Source organism: Triticum aestivum, chromosome 2D (assembly GCF_018294505.1).
Source record: "Triticum aestivum cultivar Chinese Spring chromosome 2D, IWGSC CS RefSeq v2.1, whole genome shotgun sequence".
NCBI classification, from domain to species: domain Eukaryota; kingdom Viridiplantae; phylum Streptophyta; class Magnoliopsida; order Poales; family Poaceae; genus Triticum; species Triticum aestivum.
The window spans coordinates 338,346,034-338,369,234 of record NC_057799.1 but is presented as its reverse complement, the minus strand read 5'-3'; positions in this window follow the sequence as shown (position 1 = coordinate 338,369,234).

Sequence of the window (23,201 nt, the reverse complement as noted above, 5' to 3'; positions counted from 1 at the left end):
CTTGGTACACTCCTTGTAAACTGTCATCCAGCTTCGGTTCTATTTGATACTGGGGCGTCTCATTCCTTCATTTCCGAAAGTTATGCCCGCTTGCACGACATATCATTTTGTGATATGCCCTCCCCACTACTCATTCAAACTCCTGGATCCAAATGGCAAACTTCTAGTGTAAGCCATGGTAACGAAATCCTTGTTGACAGACTTGTATTCCTTGCATCACTCATAGCCCTCAAGTCTTCAGATATTAACATCATCTTGGGTATGGACTGGATGAAAGCTCATTATGCCAAGATTGATTGTTACACCCGGTCTGTTCAGCTCACACACCCATCTGGCAAGATAGTCACTGTCTCCACCAGAATTGCAAAGCGTCAGCTTTATTCTCTTAATGCCAGTCCTCTTCCAGACCTTGAGGATATCCCGGTAGTCCGTGACTTTCCGGATGTCTTTCCAGAAGAACTGCCAGGTATTCCACCTGACAGGGATGTAGAGTTTGTCATAGATCTTATCCCAGGAACCGCCCCAATCTCTAGGAGACCTTACAAGATGGCACCCTTAGAGCTAGCCGAGCTTAAGAAACAACTCGATGAATCCTTGCAAAAGGGTTTCATCCGTCCTAGTTCTTCTCCCTGGGCTTGCCCCGTCCTCTTCGTCAAGAAGAAGGATGGTACGGACCGGATGGTTGTAGATTATCGTCCCGTTAATTTGGTCACGATAAAGAACAAGTATCCGCTCCCCAGGATCAACGACCTGTATGATCAACTCGCTGGATCCTCAGTCTTTTCCAAGATGGATTTGAGGTTAGGCTACCACCAAATCAAGATTAGAAACGGGGACATTCCTAAGACGGCTTTTGTCACTCGTTATGGCCAGTACGAGTACACCGTCATGTCCTTTGGTCTAACCAATGCTCCAGCTACCTTCTCCCGCTTGATGAACTCGATCTTCATGGAGTACTTAGACAAGTTCGTCGTGGTTTACCTCGATGATATCCTTATCTACTCGAAGAACGAGGAAGAGCATGCCGAACATCTTAGACTTGTGTTAGAAAAACTCAGAGAGCACCGCCTTTATGCCAAGTTCTCCAAGTGCGAATTTTGGTTGCCAGAAGTGACCTACCTAGGCCACGTGATCTCTGGTAAGGGCATTGCTGTCAATCCTGAGAGAGTTCAGGCCGTTCTTGATTGGACTCCACCTGAAACAGTTAAACAAGTTAGGAGTTTCCTTGGTCTAGCCAGTTATTGTCGCCGCTTCGTTGAAAACTTCTCCAAAGTAGCCAAACCCCTCACGGAACTTCTCAAGAAGGATAAAAAGTTTGAGTGGTCCCCACAGTGTGAATACAGTTTTCAGGAACTGAAAAGACGCCTGACTTCTGCTCCCATACTTGTGCCACCGGATTTCACTAAAGACTTTGTTATCTACTGCGACGCCTCACGACAGGGACTAGGCTGCATCCTTATGCAGGATCGTCATGTGATTGCCTATGCATCTCGACAGTTGCATCCACATGAGGAGAATTATCCTACACATGATCTAGAGCTTGCAGCCGTAGTCTATGCTCTTAAGACATGGCGACATTACCTTCTTGGTAAACGTTGCGAGATTTACACCGATCACCAGAGTCTCAAGTATATTTTCACCCAACCAGATTTGAACCTTAGGCAAAGACGTTGGTTGGAGTTGATCTCAGATTACGACTTAGGGATTACCTACACCCCAGGCAAGGGCAATGTCATGGCTGATGCGCTAAGTCGTAAGTCCTATTGCAACAATCTTATGTTGCAGCAGGGCCAACCACTTCTCCATGAGGAATTCTGTAAGCTTAACCTTCACATTGCTCCTCACGGATTCCTCTCTACCTTGGTGGCGAAACCTACCCTTGAGGATCAGATCATTTCTGACCAGAAGTTTGATAGGGGTGTTACCCGCATCAAGAGAAACATTAAGAAGGGAGTTGGTGGATGTTTCTCTATGGATGATCGAGGTGCTGTTTTCTTTGAGAATCGCTTGGTGGTTCCCAAGAATCAACATCTGCGACAATTGATCCTTAAGGAGGCACATGAATCCCCTCTCACGATTCATCCCGGTAGTACTAAGATGTATCAGGACCTACGCCAGAGGTTCTGGTGGACTAGGATGAAGAGAGAAATTGCTGAGTTCATAGCTAACTGTGACGTTTGTCGTCGCGTTAAGGCAGAGCATCAAAGGCCTGCTGGCACCCTTCAACCTTTAGCCATTCCTGAGTGGAAATGGGATAAAGTTGGTATGGACTTCATCACCGGCTTTCCCAGGACCAAGAAAGGGAATAACGCTATCTTCGTAGTCATTGATCGTCTTTCCAAAGTGGCTCACTTCCTACCTGTTCGAGAGAGTATCACTGCTAGTCAGCTCGCTGACTTATATATTTCTCGAATAGTGTCACTTCATGGTGTTCCACTAGAGATCAATTCAGACCGTGGTAGTCTCTTCACTTCTCATTTCTGGGAGAGTTTCCAAACTGCCATGGGCACCCATCTTTCCTTCAGTACCGCTTTCCACCCTCAATCAAGTGGTCAGGTGGAAAGGGTCAACCAAATTCTCGAAGACATGCTTAGAGCTTGCGTTATCTCATTCGGTATGGATTGGGAGAAATGCCTACCTTTCGCCGAGTTTGCTTATAACAATAGCTATCAATCCAGTCTTAAGAAAGCTCCTTTCAAGATTCTGTATGGACGAAGATGTCGAACACCTTTGAACTGGTCAGAAACCGGTGAAAGACAATTCTTTGGACCGGACATGATCCAGGAAGCAGAAGAGCAAGTTCGCATCATTCGTGAGAATTTGAAAACAGCCCAGTCTCGTCAAAAGAGCCAGTATGACCGTCGTCATAAGGAAGTGGCTTATGAAGTTGGCGACAAGGCTTACCTTCGGGTTACTCCTCTAAAGGGTACCCATCGTTTCGGTATCAAGGGCAAGTTGGCTCCTCGTTACATTGGTCCTTTCCGCATTCTCGCTAAACGAGGAGAGGTTGCCTACCAGTTGGAACTACCCCCACATCTTTCTCGAGTCCATGATGTCTTCCACGTCTCTCAACTCAGGCGTTGCTTCTCGGATCCCATCCGCGGAGTGGACCACGAAACGCTTGATCTCCAAGATAACCTCACATATCGAGAGTACCCTATTCGCATTCTTGATCAAGCAGAGCGTGTCACCCGACGTCAGAACATCAAGTTTCTCAAGGTTCAGTGGTCTCATCATTCCGAGAGAGAAGCTACTTGGGAGCGAGAAGATCGTCTTCGACTGGAGTACCCCACCTTCTTTCCATCGACCCCTGAATCTCGGGACGAGATTCTTTCAAGTGGGGGCGAGTTGTCACATCCCTAGTTCTGGTATGACCTAGACTAGCTAGTCATGTGTGCATCATGTTTAAATTTCATTTAAATTTGAAATGGGGATCTGTGAAACCCTCAGAATCATTTCTGGAAATGACCCAGATAAAAATTGCTCCAAAAGGTCCAAGAAAATGTTCATGTTGCTCTCTGAAAATATTGGACAGAGTAAAAATCAAACCAATATTTTCAGGAGCTCACAAATATTTATTTTGGCCATTTGGAATTAATGCAATAATTATTTGCATTGGATATATATATGTTATATATTTTATATATGTCCAAAAATTCTGAATTTTGGTGAGGGGCTTTGGAATAATCCCTTAGGTCCCTGCAAAAATTGTCAGAAGAAAGTAAAATGGTTTAGTATTTTTATTAAACCAAACAAATGTCAGAAAATTAGAAAAGAAAAAGAAATAGGAAAAAGGGAGCTTACCTGCGGCCTGGCACTGTGCGGCCTGGCCTGGCCCAGCAGGCCGGCCCAGCTGACTGGCCAGCGCCAGTCGTCCCCCTCCTCGCGCCAGAGGGACAGGGCGCGTGGTCGCCGCACGCCGCGCGCATGCACGCCACGGCAGCTGCCTGCCTGCCCTCTCCCCTCTTCGACCTGGCCTCGCCAGAAGCGCCCAGCTCCCCCATGGCCTCACTCCCTCTCTCCTGCGCCTCTCCCCTCCTCTCTCTCGCTCTCTCTTGCGACGCCCGAACGCACCGGAGAGCACCGCCGCACGCCGACGCGGCCACAGCCACCCCCGAGCCTTCTCGCCGTGTCCCCGAGCTCCGCATCGACGATCTTCGCCTATCCACCGAAAGAAGCCACTCCGGACGCCCGGCAACGACTGCATCGTCGTCGTCTTCAAGCTTCGGCCGCCGGCAACCCCACCGTCGATTCGACGCCGTCCAGGCTTCCCCGAGCTCGCCGTCGACACCTTTGGATCCGTTGTGAGCCACTGCATCGACTCCCCCTACTCTCCTGCTCTCCCCTGCCCTCTAGCTCCCCTGCCCGCATGAGCCGAAGCTCGGCTCCGCCATTGCCGCAGCGCGCGCGCTCACCGTGCTTCGTTCGCTGCCTTCGTGCAACGGGCATGCTCCACAGAGCCCCTGACGCCGTTGTGTAGCCCAGCCGGCTCGAAAGCGAGTCCCAGCGCAGCGCCCGCACCCCACCGAGCTCCGCCGCCGCATACGCTCACCGCCGTCGCCGCTACACGTCGTCCCCGGCGACCCCACGACCACCGCTGGATGCCCCGGACCACGGGCTGTCCAACGCACCTAACCGCACGTCCAGCCGTGGCCGGAAACGGTCGGCCGGCGATCGCCACCGCGTCGGGTCATCGCCGGCGTAACCCCGCCGACGTGGCACGGCCATTAGTGGCTAAACCCCACTAATTAGCCGCCCTACAGCCGCTGACAGCGGGCCCCACAGCAGGTCAAAGGTGAGTCAACGCGGGGTTAACCCCTGTCTCACTGACCAGTGGGCTCCGCCGGTCAGATTTGACCCTGGCCAGCCCGTTGACCTGCTGACGCAGCGATGACGTCATGCTGACGCAGTAAAGGACTTTCTGGATTTAAAATAAATCAGGAAATTCCAGAAAATTAGTAAAACTTCTAAAATTCATAGAAATTCAACCGTAGCTCAGATTTAAATAATTTATATATGAAAATTATCAGAAAAATGCAATCTATCCATCTGTACTAGTTTCATGCATGACCAACCAACTTATAGCTACTGCATAGGTGAAAACATATAAATGGCATATATAAGAGCTTACTTTGGAGATGCATTTGAATCTTTGGTTCAAATGGATTTCACCCAAATGAATGCTAGATGCATTAGCACAAACAGCATCACATCTACATGCCATGATCATGCATCATATTGTTGCATATGCTTGTGTATTGATTGTCGACACCGTCCTTCTCGATAGGTCCTGCTCCGAAGAGTGCTCGAGAGTACCTGTCTGAGGAGCAGTGGAACCCTGTTGATCTACCAGGCAAGCAAACCCCCTTTGTTCATTCCGATACAATCCTACTCTCTCGCTCCTGCTCTCTTTTATTGCATTAGGACAACAACGATTCAACTGCTACTTTATGCTGCGGTAGTTGAACCCATCCCTCTGCATGACCTGTCATTGCCACAGTAAATAGTTGAAACCCACTAGCATGTGTAGGAGTTGTTTGAGCCATGTTGTGTTCCTACCATGCCTTGCCTGCTATTGCTTAGAGTTGTGTCAGGTCTGATTCATTGGGAATGAATTGGAGTGTTACGATATGTTCTGGTGCTGAGAGTTAAGTGTGTGAACACGATTTGGTAAAGGTAGCGGTAAGAGGCCATGTAGGAGTACATGGTGGGTTGTCTCACTGGAACCGTCCTTAAGCACTGAGTTCTGTGTATGTTGTCCAATGACTAGCTACTACCACACATTGGAATGCTTAAGTGCCCCTCTCGACTTATTAACCAACTTGATCTCTGTCCAGGAGTTGCAATTAGTTTCTGGTGTTTGTAGGTAGTGTTAGTAGTCTACCAAGTGGCACCCGGCCAGGTGGGCTTGGGACAGACTAGGCACAAGTGGCACGGTGTACCAAGCGTAGATCCATCCGGCGAGGTGGGCTTGGGAACCCTGCGCACATCGTTTGGGGCCGTGAGCGACACCCCGGCCGGATCTCCTTGCGGATGGAACCCGAATAGGCGATAAACCTGGACTAGAGTCTTGTGTGGTTAGTCAGGTCGTGGCCGACACCCTCGCCAGGCTTCCGCTTGAAGGTTGCCGAGGTACATGACGTGTACATGGCGGTAAGTGGCGAGAGCGTGTGTGACGCAGTACACCCCTGCAGGGTTATCATGATCTATTCGAATAGCCGTGTCCTCGGTTATGGACTTCTTGGATGCTTACGTGGTACATAGACAACTTGAAGTGGATACTCTAAAATGCTCAAGATAAGTGTGAGTGCTATGGATGGCTTCTCGTAGTGAGACGGGAATGAATCCATAGTGGTGTATTGAGGTGGTGATTAGTGGACTCGTGTGCGCCTTCTTACCTCAAAGAAGTTTCTCGTAGTCGTAGAACAGGATAGCCACTGAGTCAAAGCTGGCTTGCTGCAACTAAACCCCACACTACCTTCTTGATACAAATGCATGTAAGATAGGATCTGATGTAAGTCTTGCTGAGTACCTTTGTACTCATGTTGCTTTATTTATGTTTTTGCAGCGGAGACTTCAGTCTTACTAGTAGCTCCGCTTGGACTTCGACGAGTAGCTTGTACCTCAGCTACGATCTTGTACCCTTGGGAGGGTCTTGTAGATAGTCAGGCTTCTCAGCCTTTTTCTTTTGTAGTTGTCTGTACCCAGACATGTAATGCTTCCGTTGCTTGTATGCTCTGAATGATGGGTCATGTGACCCCTGTTTGTACTTAATGCTATGTGGCTCTTCTGGGCCTTTTATCTATATGAGTTTGCGTTATGTTGTGATGCCATGTTGTACAGCACATACTTGCATGTTATGCGTACGTGTAACGTGTATTGCTATGTGTGGGATCCGACAATCTAGTTGTTTATCCTTGGCAGCCTCTCTTATGGGGAAATGTAGTCTAGTGCCTCCTTGAGCCATAGTAGTCCGCTACAGCCCGGTTCACCGGAGTCCTGCTAGCCCAGCACTACTGCTCTGGACACTTGACTGGCCGGCATGTGTTTCATTTCGTTCCTGTGTCTGTCCCTTCGGGGAAATGTCACGCGGTGACATCCGGAGTCCTGCCTAGCCTGCTACAGCCCGGGTTCCCGGAGTCCTGTTAGCCTAGTGCTACAGCCCGGATTCACATGCTGCTGACCAACACGCTTGATGTTGATTCATGTATGCCTGTCCCCATACGTAGTGCCGCTTTGGGTTCACGACTAGCCATGTCGGCCCGGGTTCTCTGTCATATGGATGCTAGCCACATTGTCATATACGTGAGCCAAAAGGCGCAAACGGTCCCGGGCCATGGTAAGGCGACACCCGTGGGAATACCGTGCGTGAGGCCGCAAAGTGATATGAGGTGTTACATGCTAGATCGGTGTGACTTAGAATCGGGGTCCCGACAAGTGTGGTTGGTATGGCTCACGGTGATTCCCCATATTGATGACGTGATTCATCATTTCTTGGTGTTGCTGTTGGCTTTGTTCAAAAAGGCGGCATACTTGAGATAAGGCTGCCTCACTGTCCTGTTGACTAGACTATCCCTGAGTGAAGTTGTTGCTTGTCTGTGTCCCATAAACTTCTTCTGGGGGATTTGGCATGGAACGAGTCCACGGACGAGACATTTTCCACTCTGGGGTATTATTTTGCAAAACTCATGAGAAGAACTGGGTGGCTCAAGGCAAAATTTTGCAAATACGAAAACTTAAAAGACCTCAAGATTTTTCAAGAAAACATTTGACTGCGCACGGAGAAGGACTGCTTAGCACATATCTTACACGCGACACGCAAACACACGATACATCACTCAGGATGTGCGTACACACTCCTGACATGTTATTAGGCTAGCACACTCCTCCGGGATCCTACAAGACGCGCACACAAATACTACAAACTAACGTACATATAAAACATATCATACATGCAGGCACATCGCGCGACGACTAGGCGCACTCTGTCGGAGATGGTGAAGATGTCCTTCCCCTTGCCGAGGGTAAGACCCAGCGGTGCAGGAGACTCAACCTCCACCTCCTCCCTAATATGCTCCAGGCGCGTAGCACTGCGCTGAGGTGATGGCGCGGGTGCGACAGGCGGTAGTGCGGGTGCGGCAGGCAGTGCAGCTCTGACTGGAGTAGGAGCAATGACCCGGTCGAACTCCTCAGTGGTAGGCAGACGGCGAGCGGTGGCCAAAATAGAAGGTGAATAGGACGCTGAGGACGAGACGAACGTCAGTGGCGGTGCCATGTGGAGAAGCTCCTTCCTGCTGGCAGAACCGCCTCGAACTAAGTCCATGCAGGCAGCCACAAGATCGTCCACGAGGTTGTCGAAATCTTCCTCCAGAGCTTTGAGATACTCAACAAGCATCTTGATAGCTTCATCTTGCTCTCCCCTATGGCAGGCGAATGCATAGTGACAAGTATATGGCACATGGCATGGGAGGTAGCGGTAGCGACGAGTCTTCATCGAAGGAAGAATGTCCCGAAGGCGAGCTATCGCCTCACGGGCAGCCATCTGCATGGCATGCCTCTCCGTAGGCATGGCCCTTCCCACAAAACGGAAGTGGCGAGACACAGAACATCCTCCCTTGAATTGCACCATGGCCTGGTGCATAGACACGTCGTCGCTGAGCTTGTGCTGGTAAAGCGTGAACTCCGGACGAGTCGCTGGCCCGATCGCGAGCTTGGCGATGGAGACGAGGAGTTTGACAAACCCCTCGGGCACATTAGTGAACACCCGAGTCTCGCAGTTGCTGCCAGCCATCTACAAAAGTAGGTAAAAATTCTGAGTAGTCATGTCATAAATTTATGATGACCAACAGAAAATAGCTACATTTGCAAAATGCTGAAAAAGCACTAAAGACGCTAATAACCGATTAGCGATCACACCTAGTGGCTTCCTACAGTCAGCCTGGCTCTGATACCAAGCTTGTCACGACCGGTTTTCCAATAAAAATATTTATTGAGAAAACGATCCCTTTTACGGACCAGTAAAGAAGAATTCCTTCTCACTGGTAGACAATATCTTGATCACAGAAGAAAAACCAGGAGTACTAGATATAATACAAGGTTGAGCAGAGATTGCTCAAAAATTTACTACAAACGCGCCAATATTACACATAAAGGCAGATAGGGTGGCATAACTACTAACTCACGATAAAAGCGGTGGTGGAAATATCACAGTCAAGTGGGTGACATGACTCCTGAAACTAACAGCTCTTCGAGCGTCGGAGTGAGGCTCGAGGATACTTATTGTGGGTGGCGGAAGCGTATATAATACAAGTGACCAAAATCCAGGATCGCACGGGACTGACTGGGATTCCTCTAGGCGTCGGACTCACTATCAAACTCTTCATCCATGAGATCGCCTTCGTCAACATCTGGCCAAATCAACAAGCCAGGTGAGTACTATGAAAGTACTCGCAAGACAGTTCGGACTTAAGATATAACAAATGTAAACATGATGCATATGAACAGATTAATAGAGCGCACTCAAACAATGAGGTGGCAATGCATGGGAAATAAAAGGGAAGTCGGGCGGTAGTCCTCCCGAAATCCCAAAGTAATACTGAAGGCCAATCGAGTGTCTGAATGACTCCTCGATAGGATACAAATGAAAAAAAACAATGCCGCAGTCGGGCGTCAAGGCGACACCACATAAAGGGCTTATAATGGAAAAATATATAACAGTGCGTGCCACAGTCGGACGTCTGAAGCGACATCACATAAAGGGCTTATATCAAAAGTAAATGACAAGAGGGCCACAGTCGGACGTCTGAGCGACATCACATAAAGGGCTTATATCGAAAGTAAATGACAAGAGTGCCACAGTCGGACGTCTGAGCGACATCACATAAAGGGCTTATATTGAAAGTAAATAACGGGCGTGCCACAGTCGGACGTCTGAGCGACATCACATAAAGGGCTTATATTGAAAGTAAATAACGGGCGTGCCACAGTCGGACGTCTGAGCGACATCACATAAAGGGCTTATATTTCACAACTTAATAATTCAGTAGCTCATGAATTTAATTCATTTCAAGGGAATATCCAAGTACGAGATAAACAAACGGTTAGTCCATCCACAGGAATAACAATTCAACGGGTATACTACTCAAGCTTGTTCACCGGGGATTTACCACGAGGATTGACATAGATATGGATATACTGGCCATGGTCCTTGACCATGGACACGATGACTCGGAAGGATTTGACTCTGCAGAGTTTGTACTTTAACCACAGCCAACGGATTTCAGTAGTCACAAGGGACTAGTTCCGTTTACGGTGTTTTAGGAGAAACACATCTAACCAGTACACACCCATTCAACATTCCGATGCCAGGAATCACCCTCGGCAACGTTCAAGAAAAACTTTGAGACGGGGAGGCTACAACCTCGCATAGCATGGGATCAAATTTATATACGCGCGCTCTAAGGGGTGCCCCCCTCTCGGTCCCAACCGAAAACACCCATGCCCCCTGACTGGATGACTGCTTTAATACAGGGCCATGGAACCCTCATGCCGGCCCCTCTATTTGGTGTGTACACGGAAAGAGGTTAACAACTTACTAAACCGTATTCTTTGCAGAAAACATGTGGCAGCACGAAAGGGGAAGAACGGTAACGTGGCTCAGTCCACGTTAATGTCGGAGTTTATCGGATGACGTAAGACTGGCATGCTACAACAATACCATCTTACTACCTTTCATGTCACCACATGATCAGGTCATCTCTCATACAAGATCACAGTAACTTCGGAACACACGGATAGTTGCCTTGCATGCAACGTAATACTCACCGATGCTCATATGCCATGCACAACCATTCAAGCAAACATGCAAAACACCTATCATATCAAAGGTTCAAACATGCTTGCCTGGTTCGGAGAAGTCGGAGTCTAGCTCGGCGAAGTTCGCGGCTCCGTCACCTCCTCCGGAACCTATGGTATAACGAAACCGTATACTAACGTGAAAATCGTCGCGTGCATAAAAATTGTTCCAAAATTTTTCCGAATAAATACTATAAAAAACTAGACAAAATAGAAGACTGACAGAAAAAGAATCAATCAAAAATCATCTTTTATTAAAAAGTTATAAGGGTTTTAGTCCAAGGACTGATCTGTGATGAAACAGAAAAGAACCAGGGACTTGTTTGAGAAAACAGAAAACGGTTCGGAATAAAAGGCGCCAGCCCAAAGAGAAAGCGCATTTGCCCGAAGGCGCCAACAGAAAATGGTTCGAGGGGGGAAAAGAAGAGAGGCTGACGGGGGGGGGGTCCACCCGTCAGGTTTAAACTCCAAAGGAGCTCGCCGGCGCCCAAAGGCTGCGGTGGCCGCCGGCGTCGAACCACGGCGAGGCAGAGAGATCGGAGGGTACCAAGAGTTTCAGGGTGTTCTTCTGCGTCGGTGGGTGGTGGGCTTGGCCGTCGGAGAGCACCACGTCGACGGCGACACTTTCTCCGGCGGACGGTGGTTCGGGCGATGGTGGAGTACTCCGGTGGGCGCTGCAAACTCCAAATTGAAGCGCGGGTCAGCAGAGTGGATGCATTAGGAAGCTACTGGCAAGAGCTGAGAGGTAGAGGTGCACGCACGGGGGCGAATCGAGCTGGACCCCGTGGCGGGTTGAGGCGGCCGGAGTTGGGGAAGAAGGCTCCCTCGGGGCTCTTCCAGTGGCTTGGCGTGGTATTGGTGGTGTGCAGAGGTGGTGTGGGTTCGAGTTTGAGCTCGGGGCCTCCTTTTATAGGCGATCCGAGGGGGTGGCCGTGAATGGGGTAGCTCCGGCGAGCGATTACGGCGAGGCAGAGGTTGGGCAGGGGTTTTAAGTGGCTAGGCACCATCAGGGAGGATCACTGGTGCCGTTCCCCCGCTAAACTTCGGTCGGGCTAGGCGTAATGCGCCGATCCTCGACGGGGCGGCCGTACGGGCACGGCGGTGGCAGAGAGTGCGCTCCGCGTCTAGCAGTTCACGACGAACGATGGCAGCGCGCACGGGTGAGTGGATGGCCACGCGGCGGCCTCCGGTGGCTTGGGCGGCGCTGGACGGCGCCGTTCAACGCTGCGCCTCTCTCTGGCAGCCGCAAAGCCGCTGCTGCCGTCGCTCACGGGTGGCGCACCTCCTCTTGCTCGTCGCCGACGCCCGCAAGCCTCCAGGAGATCGTGCGGCGCAGGGATAAGAAGGAGGGAACAGGGAGCAAGGCGCCACCGTGGTACTGGCGAGATCGAGAACGATCACTGAAGAAAACGACAGTGGTTTACTGAAACTGTTTACTGAACTACTGAACATTGACAGAAACAGTGTCCATCAGGTGTTCGACGAAATGATTTGGCATGGATCTTCATGGATCTTGGTTGAGGGCTCTAAGGACTAGCTAGGGAAATTGGTTTGGAGGCAAAACTCAAATTAGAAAGGGTAGCTCCTTTGTAAATCTCCAAGAGCCAAAGTAGAGGGCAGAAATAATTTTTGATAAGAATTAAATGGAAGAAAATTCATGGGGAGGTTCAACTTGCTGGATTTGAAGTATATCATGATCCAAAGATGGGGAAAGGCTTATGGGAGGGGATTTCCACTTAGGTCATGGCAAGAGGGATTTTTGAAAGGGGAAAGGATCATTCCAAATGCCATAGGATTATTTAAAAGATTCTCAAAAATATTTTTCCAAGTGAAAAACATTTGAGCCAACATGAGATGAAAAACCTCCAAGACCAACAATCAAGTCTAGGATGAAACCAAACAAAACATTTGTCATAAAAAGGAAATTTTTGAAAGGGAGAGTTCTTTAGAAGAATTTTTTTAAATCACATCCCTCAAATCAAATAAAAGTTTGAAAAAGCCAAATAAAATTTTGGGTGTCACAGGCATCATATATGTGAATCATGGAATGCCATCCTGTTTAGCTAGTCATCATATATGTGAATTGTATCGTGCCATTTTTTTCATACTGTATTCCAATTGTCAACAATGTTTATACATTCATCTACTCTTCCTGTGCATCAGCCATTTGAGTCGGTCATGGGAAAATTGGAGTTAAAACAAGGTCTTTTGAGCAGTCAATGCTACTTGTCGAGGAAAATTTCTTGCTAGTTACAGATAGCTCCTGAGAGGAGGATTCAGAGACAGGTGACCAGTCGTATTCCCCCCCCCCCCGCCCGAGGCGTATGCTCTAACTTGGCAGGGTTATATTGCTCATATCATGCATATGGTGTCTTGCATTGCCATGCCATCTTCTTAGATTAGACATGCTTTGTGTGAATGCCTCCTATTTGCTTTGTATATCAGATATGTGAATTATGTAATGCCATGCTTTTCAGCCAGTTATCATATATGTGAATTATGCACCGCCATGTAGCCAAGCATCATATATGTGAATTATCTCATGACATCCTTTTTTTATTACGTATTCCATTTGTCGACAATCTGTGTATATTGAACTACACTTCATGGGTATCAGCCATTTGAGCCGGTTATGGAAAAATCAGGAGTGAAAACAAGGTCTTCAGAGCAGGAAATGGTACCTATTGAAGCATATATCTCGATGGTTACACGCAGCTCCTCAGAGGAGGATTAAGGGATAGATGACCAGTCCTATATCCCACCTAAGGTGTATGCTCTAACTTGCAATGTTTATATTTCTCATATCATGCATATGGTGTCTTGCGTTGCTTAGTTTAGGCATCATATGCACAATATTCGATTCCATCTTCTTAGTTTAGAGATCATACATGCGAGTGCCAGCTGCTTAGTGTATGAATCAATTATGTCAATTATATCATGTCATCATGTATACTTAGACAACATGTATGTGAATTATTTCATCCCAACCTATTTTAGAAAGACATCATATAGTTTTGTCATGTCATCCTGTTTAGATACTCATCATATGTTGAATTATGCCATTATATCATGTTAAGTTATCCATGTAGGGTCGAAAGTATGTCTAGAGGGGGGGTGATTAGACTACTTGACCAAATAAAAATCTAGCCTTTTCCCAATTTTAAGTCTTGGCAGATTTTAGCAACTTAACACAAGTCAAGCAATCAACCTACACATGCAATTCTAAGATTATAGTAGCGGAATGTAAATCATTGCATATAAAGGTAAAGGGGAGGAGTTTGGAGGGGGCAAACACAATGTAGACACAAAGATTTTTGGCGTGGTTCCGATAGGTGGTGCTATCATACACCCACGTTGATGGAGACTTCAACCCACGAAGGGTAATGATTGCGCGAGTCCACGGAGGGCTCCACCCATGAAGGGTCCACAAAGAAGCAACCTTGTCTATCCCACCATGGCCATCGCCCACGAAAGACTTGCCTCACTTGGGTAGATCTTCATGAAGTAGGCGATCTCCTTGCCCTTACAAACTCCTTGGTTCAACTCCACAATCTTGATGGAGGCTCCCAAGTGACACCTAACCAATCTAGGAGACACCGCTCTCCAAAAGGTAATAGATGGTGTGTTGATGATGAACTCATTGCTCTTGTGCTTCAAATGATAGTCTCCCCAACACTCAACTCTCTCCCACAGATTTGGCTATGGTGGAAAGATGATTTGAGTGGAAAGCAACTTGGGGAAGGCTAGAGATCAAGATTCTTGTGGTTGGATTGGAATGTCTTGGTCTCAATACATGAGTAGATGGTTCTCTCTCAGAAAATGAATGTTGGAAGTGTAGGCAGGTTCTGATGGCTCTCTCTCAAATGGAGGGGAGGGTGGAGGGGTATTTATAGTCTCCACACAAAATCTAACCGTTACACACAATTTACCAAACTCGGTGGGACTGAATAGTGAAACTCAGTGAGACCGATCTGGTTCAAAATGTGAACGTTAGGCTTTTCGGTGGGACCGACATGATCAACTCGGTGAGACCGATGCGCTAGGGTTAGGGTAAAACTTGATCTCGGTTTGACCAATTACTTCAACTTGGTGAGACCGATTTTAGTAATAGGCAGACGGAGAGTTGGTCAGGCAAACTCGGTGGGACCGATCGCTCATTTCGGTGAGACCGAAACGTTACAAAAAGGAAACAAGGAGTTTGCATTGCCAACTCGGTGGGACCGATCGCTCATCTCGGTTAGACCGAAACGTTGCGAAGGGAAATAGAGAGTTTGCAATCCCATCTCGGTGAGATCGAGATCCCTATCAGTCAGACCAAACTGATTAGGGTTTCTGGCAATGGCTATGTCAAGTGAACTCGGTGGCGCCGGATAGATCAAATCAGTGGGGCCGAGTTCGACTTTAGGTTTAGGACATATTTGGATATCGGAAAGTGGTTGAGGGTTTTGGAGCATATCACTAAGCATTTTGAGCAAGCAAGCCATTAAGCAACACGTCATCCCCTTTTAATAGTATTGGCTTTCCTACGGCTCAATGTGATCTTGGGTCACTAAAATAGAAATGAAGAGTCTTGACCTTTTGCCAATATTTGTCCTTCGGATTTTGAGGGGTCCACATCTCTTAGTCCATGCCATGCCAATCATTGAACTTTCTGAAATGATTATCTTGAAAGAGTATTAGTTCAATGAGCTATATGTTGTTAAGAATTACCAAAACCACCCAGGGATTAGTTGCACTTTCAATCCATCATATATCTGAAACTGTGTCCTGCTATCCTGTTTAGTTATCCATCATATATGTGAAATTGTGTCATGATGTCCTGTTTGGTCAGACAACATATATGTGAATTACCACATCTGTCTATCATACAATGTCTGTACGTTCAATTTCTTTTCTTTTTTATCAGCCATTTGAATTGGAGGGGGTGATGGCAGTATCTAAGGGAGTAAAAAACCCATTCTTCAGAAAAGATGGTGCTACCTGTCGATGCAGATAGAACCATGGTTGTACTGGCCCACGAACTAGCCCCACCACACATAATCGAGACTCTTCCAGATTGTACACTTACACCGCTGCACAGAGAACCAGCTACACCCCATCTAGCCCCAACCCCAGCGGATAGTAACCCGCTTCTAGTTGACACAACACCATGTCCACCACAGAGTACCCCCACATGAGCAGTTTGTAAAGCAACTGTAGAGCCCAAAGCAGGAAGACCACCACAGCAAACCCAAACTCCACGCTTAAAGCAGAAGAGCAATTGTTCTCAGGTCAGATTCCGTAGCTATGGTCCATAGTCCTTTGCTCTTGCATCACTGTATTTACTCATACCAACTAATTTCGAATTTGAAGGATCCAATTGAAACTCCAATGGTGCAACATGTATGTTTTAAACCTATTTCTTTAACTGGATTGATGTTCAAACTTCTTGCTCTACGTTGATTTCAGTTTCAGTTGTATAAACAGTTATGTTCTCATGTCATGCACATTACAAGTGTTGCCAGTGTTGTGCAGTTTCTCACACTTATATTCTGTCTATGCTGCTGTGTCTTAAAAATACATGATTTGAACCGTGTCTCTATCTTGATTTGGCAACATAAACTAGAATGATATGGCAATACAGTGAGCATAGTACATAGATATATGTTTGTTTCATGTTGTTATCCTGTCCAACTTATTACTGAACCGATTTACCAAAATGAGTTTCATATACTACATGCTAAACATGTGATGTGTCTGCTTGTTTCTCTTGTAGAATGGCAACAGAATATTGGAGAAGAGCACCCCATTATGCAATGGTAGAGAAAGTAATGCAGATAAGGTTCAAGATAGTGAGACAACCCTGCTGGTCTCCAAGAAAGGTGACAAAAACGATCTTGTAGACAATGAGAAAACCCCAAGCTCTTCGAGTTACTGGCCACTACCACTGGCACAAGCTCTTCGAACTCGCTGCCTGAATCACTCCGGCTTCTTCAGTCTCACCTACAAGCTGAAAGGCATCAGTCAGCTGTGCTGCGACAAGAAGCCGAAGAACCGAGGAAGTCCCTGCAGAATTTAGATGCATACTTTCTGGTGCAACAGCAAGCGCTGGACGATTTTAGCACCAAACAAGAGAAAACTAATAAGCTTGCTAAGCTTCTTGCTGGCATGGTGGGTATCCAGGATATCGTTTCTTGAGCTCTTCTGAAGTGGTTTCAGGTCTGGACTTGTTTTGCTACCGCATTTATTTTCACCAGTGGCCAATTTAGACGCCCAGTGTATGTAATATGCTGCTTTCTTCATTATATTTGCACTGGTGACGAACTTTCATGCCTAGTGGATGTAATCTCTACTCCTAATTGCCCAGTTCATAAGTCGTTAGTTCGTATCATTCGCACCCCATCAATTGAAGGCCCTCCACCCCACCGATTTTTGCAAACAAAACCCATCTCTCATTTCCGTTTTTATCTCACAGATTTTTTCTCCCCAATGTCCAAACTGGGCGCGGCACACGTACCCCCATCCCCTTTCCTTCCCACACTCTTTCTCTCGATCTGGCTACGGTTCCACCCGCCATCGCTTAGCTGACACAGGCGCTCTCCCCATCGTTCTGTTCTCTCTTCACGGCATCCACCTCCGGTGCGCTCCTCTTCTTCTTTGCGTCCTAACCGCGTCTCGTTTGTCCGGCCGGCCATTTGCCTATGAGGGTTTCCACGGCGCTGCTGCCATCGGTTGCCAACGCGAGCGGGCGCGGAGCTCGTCGTCCTCCTCGTGTGCCCGCACGAGTAGGGAGGTCATGGCGTGGCGGTGCGGCACTCTAACGAGGCGGGGATGGCGGGGACTCCAGGTCCGGGAGGGAGGCAGTGGATCTGGCCGGCCGACGCCGGATCCGGCAACGGCGACAGCGGACGGGGTTCTGGGCGGCGAGGTATAAAGTATCCACTTCCGTTTGGATTTACCAGTATCACGATGTTACATCTGGAGTACAAAACTTGAAATAATTCTTTTTAGACAAGACTACCAGATAATGCATATGGTATGTACTTCTTTCTTCCCACAACGGACGCATATTTAGCAGCTCTTTTGGGGGATTTCTGACTCTTTTGATCCCTTTTTTGTATATAACAAACTGAGCTGGCTTTATATACTATGAGCAGAGAGCAAATCATGTAAAAATAAACCAAAAAATTGGTCTACTATCAGATCATTCATGTTAAACCGGAAACTATGCATTGCTTACTATAAACAATGTTGATGGACAATGTATGCGATGTCGGTTATAAATGTTATCTATTTGCAAAGAATAAAAAAGAATAACTCCCTAGACTTCTCCATTTGCTGCAATTCATTACACGTTATGTTTCTATTTTAATTTTAGGGCCAGCTGTGCATATATCTGTTGCAGATTGGTGAAGATAAAGCTGCAGATGTGGTGGTCAACCTCAGATGCAATTAAACAATTATGTTGATTTTTGTTCCTCTGTGTTACACTTTATTATGGTTTTATAAATATAACAGATTACTAATATTTTTTCAGTAACGACAGTGACTATTCTTTTTTTGGTTGAGATAGAGTGTAGACATGTCTTCATTTTCTGGACCAATCAGTATTATGTGATATTGTACTAGCAAGTAACGAGGTGATTTCTGATGGGTGATTATTGATTCTTGAGTGAATACTATCATCTTAACCTAAGGCCGGTTGTTACTTATAAATAGAAGCTCAAGAATGTACTTAGTCTACCACCAAATTCCAATTCTTGAAAGATCCACCCTAACATTAATTTGCCTCAAATTTAGACTGATGCATTTTCCTTAACATGACCCAGCATTTTGTAGTTCCAATGCGATCAATTGTGAACATGGGTTCAAAGCTAAACAAAGGAGACAAACATCTCTTTGTGGTATCACTAATATGTGCCATGATCTATGCATAATCCAGGTTACGTGACCAAACACTATATTTTAACCCCATAAAATTATTAGTAAGCAATGCATAATTTTCTTTGCTCATCCTCCTACTAACCATAACATGTTTTGTCTAAGTGCTTATTGATAACCCACAAGTATAGGGGATCGCAACAGTTTTTGAGGGTAGAGTATTCAACCCAAATTTATTGATTCGACACAAGGGGAGCCAAAGAATATTCTCAAGTATTAGCAGTTGAGTTGTCAATTCAACCACACCTGGATAACTTAGTATCTGCAGCAAAGTAATATGATAGTAGCGGTAACGGTAACAAAGGTAACGGTAGAAAAAGTAATATTTTTGGTATTTCGTAGTGATTGTAACAGTAACAACGGAAAAGTAAATAAGCAAAGAACAATATATGAAAAGCTCGTAGGCATTGGATCGGTGATGGAGAATTATGCCGGATGCGGTTCATCATGTAACAATCATAACATAGGGTGACACAGAACTAGCTCCAATTCATCAATGTAATGTAGGCATGTATTCCAAATATAGTCATACGTGCTTATGGAAAAGAACTTGCATGACATCTTTTGTCCTACCCTCCCGTGGCAGCGGGGTCCTAATGGAAACTAAGGGATATTAAGGCCTCCTTTTAATAGAGTACCGGAACAAATCATTAGCACATAGTGAATACATGAACTCCTCAAACTACGGTCATCACCGGGAGTGGTCCCGATTATTGTCACTTCGGGGTTGCCGGATCATAACACATAGTAGGTGACTATACACTTGCAAGATAGGATCAAGAACTCACATATATTCATGAAAACATAATAGGTTCAGATCTGAAATCATGGCACTTGGGCCCTAGTGACAAGCATTAAGCATAGCAAAGTCATAGAAACATCAATCTCAGAACATAGTGGATACTAGGGATCAAACCCTAACAAAACTAACTCGATTACATGATAGATCTCATCCAACCCATCACCGTCCAGCAAGCCTACGATGGAATTACTCACGCACGGCGGTGAGCATCATGAAATTGGTGATGGAGGATGGTTGATGATGACGACGACGACGAATCCCCCTCTCCGGAGCCCCGAACAGAGTCCAGATCAGCCCTCCCGAGAGGTTTTAGGGCTTGGCGGCGGCTCCGTATCGTAAAACGCAATGAATCCTTCTCTCTGATTTTTTTCTCTCCCCGAAAGTGAATATATGGAGTTGGAGTTGAGGTCGGTGGAGCGTCAGGGGGCCCACAAGGTAGGGGGGCGCGCCTAGGGGGCAGGCGCGCCCCCCACCCTCGTGGACAGGGTGTGGGCCCCCTGACGTGGATTCTTCTTCCAGTATTTGTAATGTTTTCCGAAAAGATGTTCCGTGGAGTTTCAGGTCATTCCGAGAACTTTTGTTTCTGCACATAAATAACACCATGGAAAGTCCGCTGAAAACAGCGTCAATCCGGGTTAGTTCCATTCAAATCATGCAAGTTAGAGTCCAAAACAAGGGCAAAAGTGTTTGGAAAAGTAGATACGACGGAGACGTATCAACTCCCCCAAGCTTAAACCTTTGCTTGTCCTCAAGCAATTCAGTTGATAAACTGAAAGTGATAAAGAAGAACTTTTACAAACTCTATTTGCTCTTGTTGTTGCAAATATGTAAAGCCAGCATTCAAGTTTTCAGCAAAGATTATGACTAACCATATTCACAATAACTCTTAGGTCTCATGTTTACTCATATCAATGGCATTATCAACTAGCGAGCAATAATAATAAATCTCGGATGACAACACTTTCTCAAAACAATCATAATATGATATAACAGGATGGTATCTCGCTAGCCCTTTCTGAGACCGCGAAACATAAATGCAGAGCACCTTTAAAGATCAAGGACTGACTAGACATTGTAATTCAAGGTAAAAGAGATCCAGTCATAGTCATACCCAATATAAATTAATAGTAATGGATGCAAATGACAGCTGCGCTCTCCAGCTAGTGCTTTTTATTAAGAGGGTGATGACTCAACATAAAAGTAAATAGATAGGCCCTTCGCAGTGGGAAGCAGGGATTTGTAGAGGTGCCAGAGCTCGATTTTTAAAGCAGACATAAATAATATTTTGAGCGGCATACTTTCATTGTCAACATAACAACCAAGAGATGGCGATATCTTCCATGCTACACACATTATAGGCGGTTCCCAAACAGAATGGTAAAGTTTATACTCCCCCTCCACCAACAAGCATCAATCCATGGCTTGCTCGAAACAACGAGTGCCTCCAACTAGCAACAGCCCCGGGGGGAGTTTTGTTTGCAGTTATTTTGATTTAGTTTGCATAAAGCATGGGACTGGGCATCCCGGTGACCAGCCATTTTCTCGTGAGTGAGGAGCAGAGTCCACTCCTCTTGAGAATAACCCGCCTAGCATGGAAGATACGGACAACCCTAGTTGATACATGAGCTATTCGAGCATACAAAACAGAATTTCATTTGAAGGTTTAGAGTTTGGCACATAAAAATTTACTTGGAATGGCAGGTAGATACCGCATATAGGAAGGTATAGTGGACTCATATGAAATAACTTTGGGGTTTAAGGGATTGGATGCACAAGCAGTATTCCCGCTTAGTACAAGTGAAGGCTAGCAAAAGACTGGGAAGCGACCAACTAGAGAGCGACAACAGTCATGAACATGCATTAAAATTAATAAACATTAAGTGCAAGCATGAGTAGGATATAATCCACCATGAACATAAATATCGTGAAGGCTATGTTGATTTGTTTCAACTACATGTGTGAACATGTGCCAAGTCGAGTCACTTAAATCATTCAAAGGAGGATACCACCCCATCATACAACATCACAACCATTTTAATAGCATGTTGGCACGCAAGGTAAACCATTATAACTCATAGCTAATCAAGCATGGCACGAGCAACTATGCTCTCTAATTGTCATTGCAAACATGTTTATTCATAATAAACTGAATCAAGAATGATGAACTAATCATATTTACAAAAACAAGAGAGGTCGAGTTCATACCAGCTTTTCTCATCTCAGTCGGTCCATCATATATCGTCATAATTGCCTTTCACTTGCACGACCGAACGATGTGAATAATAATAAGAGTGCACGTGCATTGGACTAAGCTGGAATCTGCGAGCATTCAATAAACAGGAGAAGACAAGGCAATATGGGCTCTTGGTTAAATCAACAATAATGCATATAAGAGCCACTTCAACAATTTAATTCTGGTCTTCTCCTATCGACCCCCAAAGAAAAGAAAAGAAATAAAACTATTTACACGGGAAAGCTCCCAACAAGCAAAAGAAGAACGGGAAATCTTTTTGGGTTTTTCTTTTTAATTATTACTACTACAGCAAGAAAAGTAAACTAGCTAGAAGCTACACTAATTTTTTTGGCTTTTCTTAAGGTTTAACAAACACACAAGAAGAAGCAAGAAAAAGAAAATAAACTAGAATGGATATTACAGTGAAAGAGTATGAGCACCGACATCTAGCAATGAGTGTGTGTGAACATGAATGTAATGTCGGTGGGAAATACGTACTCCCCCAAGCTTAGGCTTTTGGCCTAAGTTGGTTTATTGCCACGGGTGGCCTGGCGGATATCCGTAGTTATAGCTGGGGTCGTACTGAGATGCGGCAATTATTGCCTCCTGGGCTGCAGCATGGCGGCGAGCTGCCTCCGCCCTCCCCTCGTACTCATCTGCCTCCTCTCTGGTAATAACATATCTTCCTTTTGCCTGATAATCAAAGAAGGCAGGAGCAGGGAGAGTAATACGAACATCATGACGTCTGTCAAAGATTAAGCGATACTGGAGAGGTGATTCATTCCTCTCAACAAACTGGTGGTGAACCATAGCATTAAAGTCTAAGTAAGCAGGAGGCAATTTAATATCATCATTACGTATGGTTACACCAAGAAAATCAGCTAAGCGGATTGCATAAATTCCACCGAAGAAATCTCCATTAAATCTATTATTATGCAACCTACGTGCAACAATGGCTCCCAAATTATAAGATTTGTCTCCTAACACAGCACTCCTAAGAATACTGAGGTCAGGGACACACATATGACATGCTTCATCTTTACCAGTTATGCACCTACCTATGAAGAGAGAAAAATAATGTATAGCAGGAAAATGATTGCTCCCTATGGTAGCTTGTGCTATATCTCTAGATTCCCCCACAGTTATACTAGCAAGAAAATTTCTAAATTCAGATTTGCGGGGTTCACTAGCACTACCCCATTGCGGAAGTTTGCAAGCAGTAGTAAAATCCTCTAAGTCCATGGTATAAGATTTTTCATAAAGATCAAACAAGACAGTTGGAGAATTACGTGAAGATGAAAATTCAAACCTCCTCACAAAGGAACTAGTGAGATAGTGGTACTGGCGGCATTTTTCTGCCTCAAAGCTCACAAGATCAGCGTTACACAAATA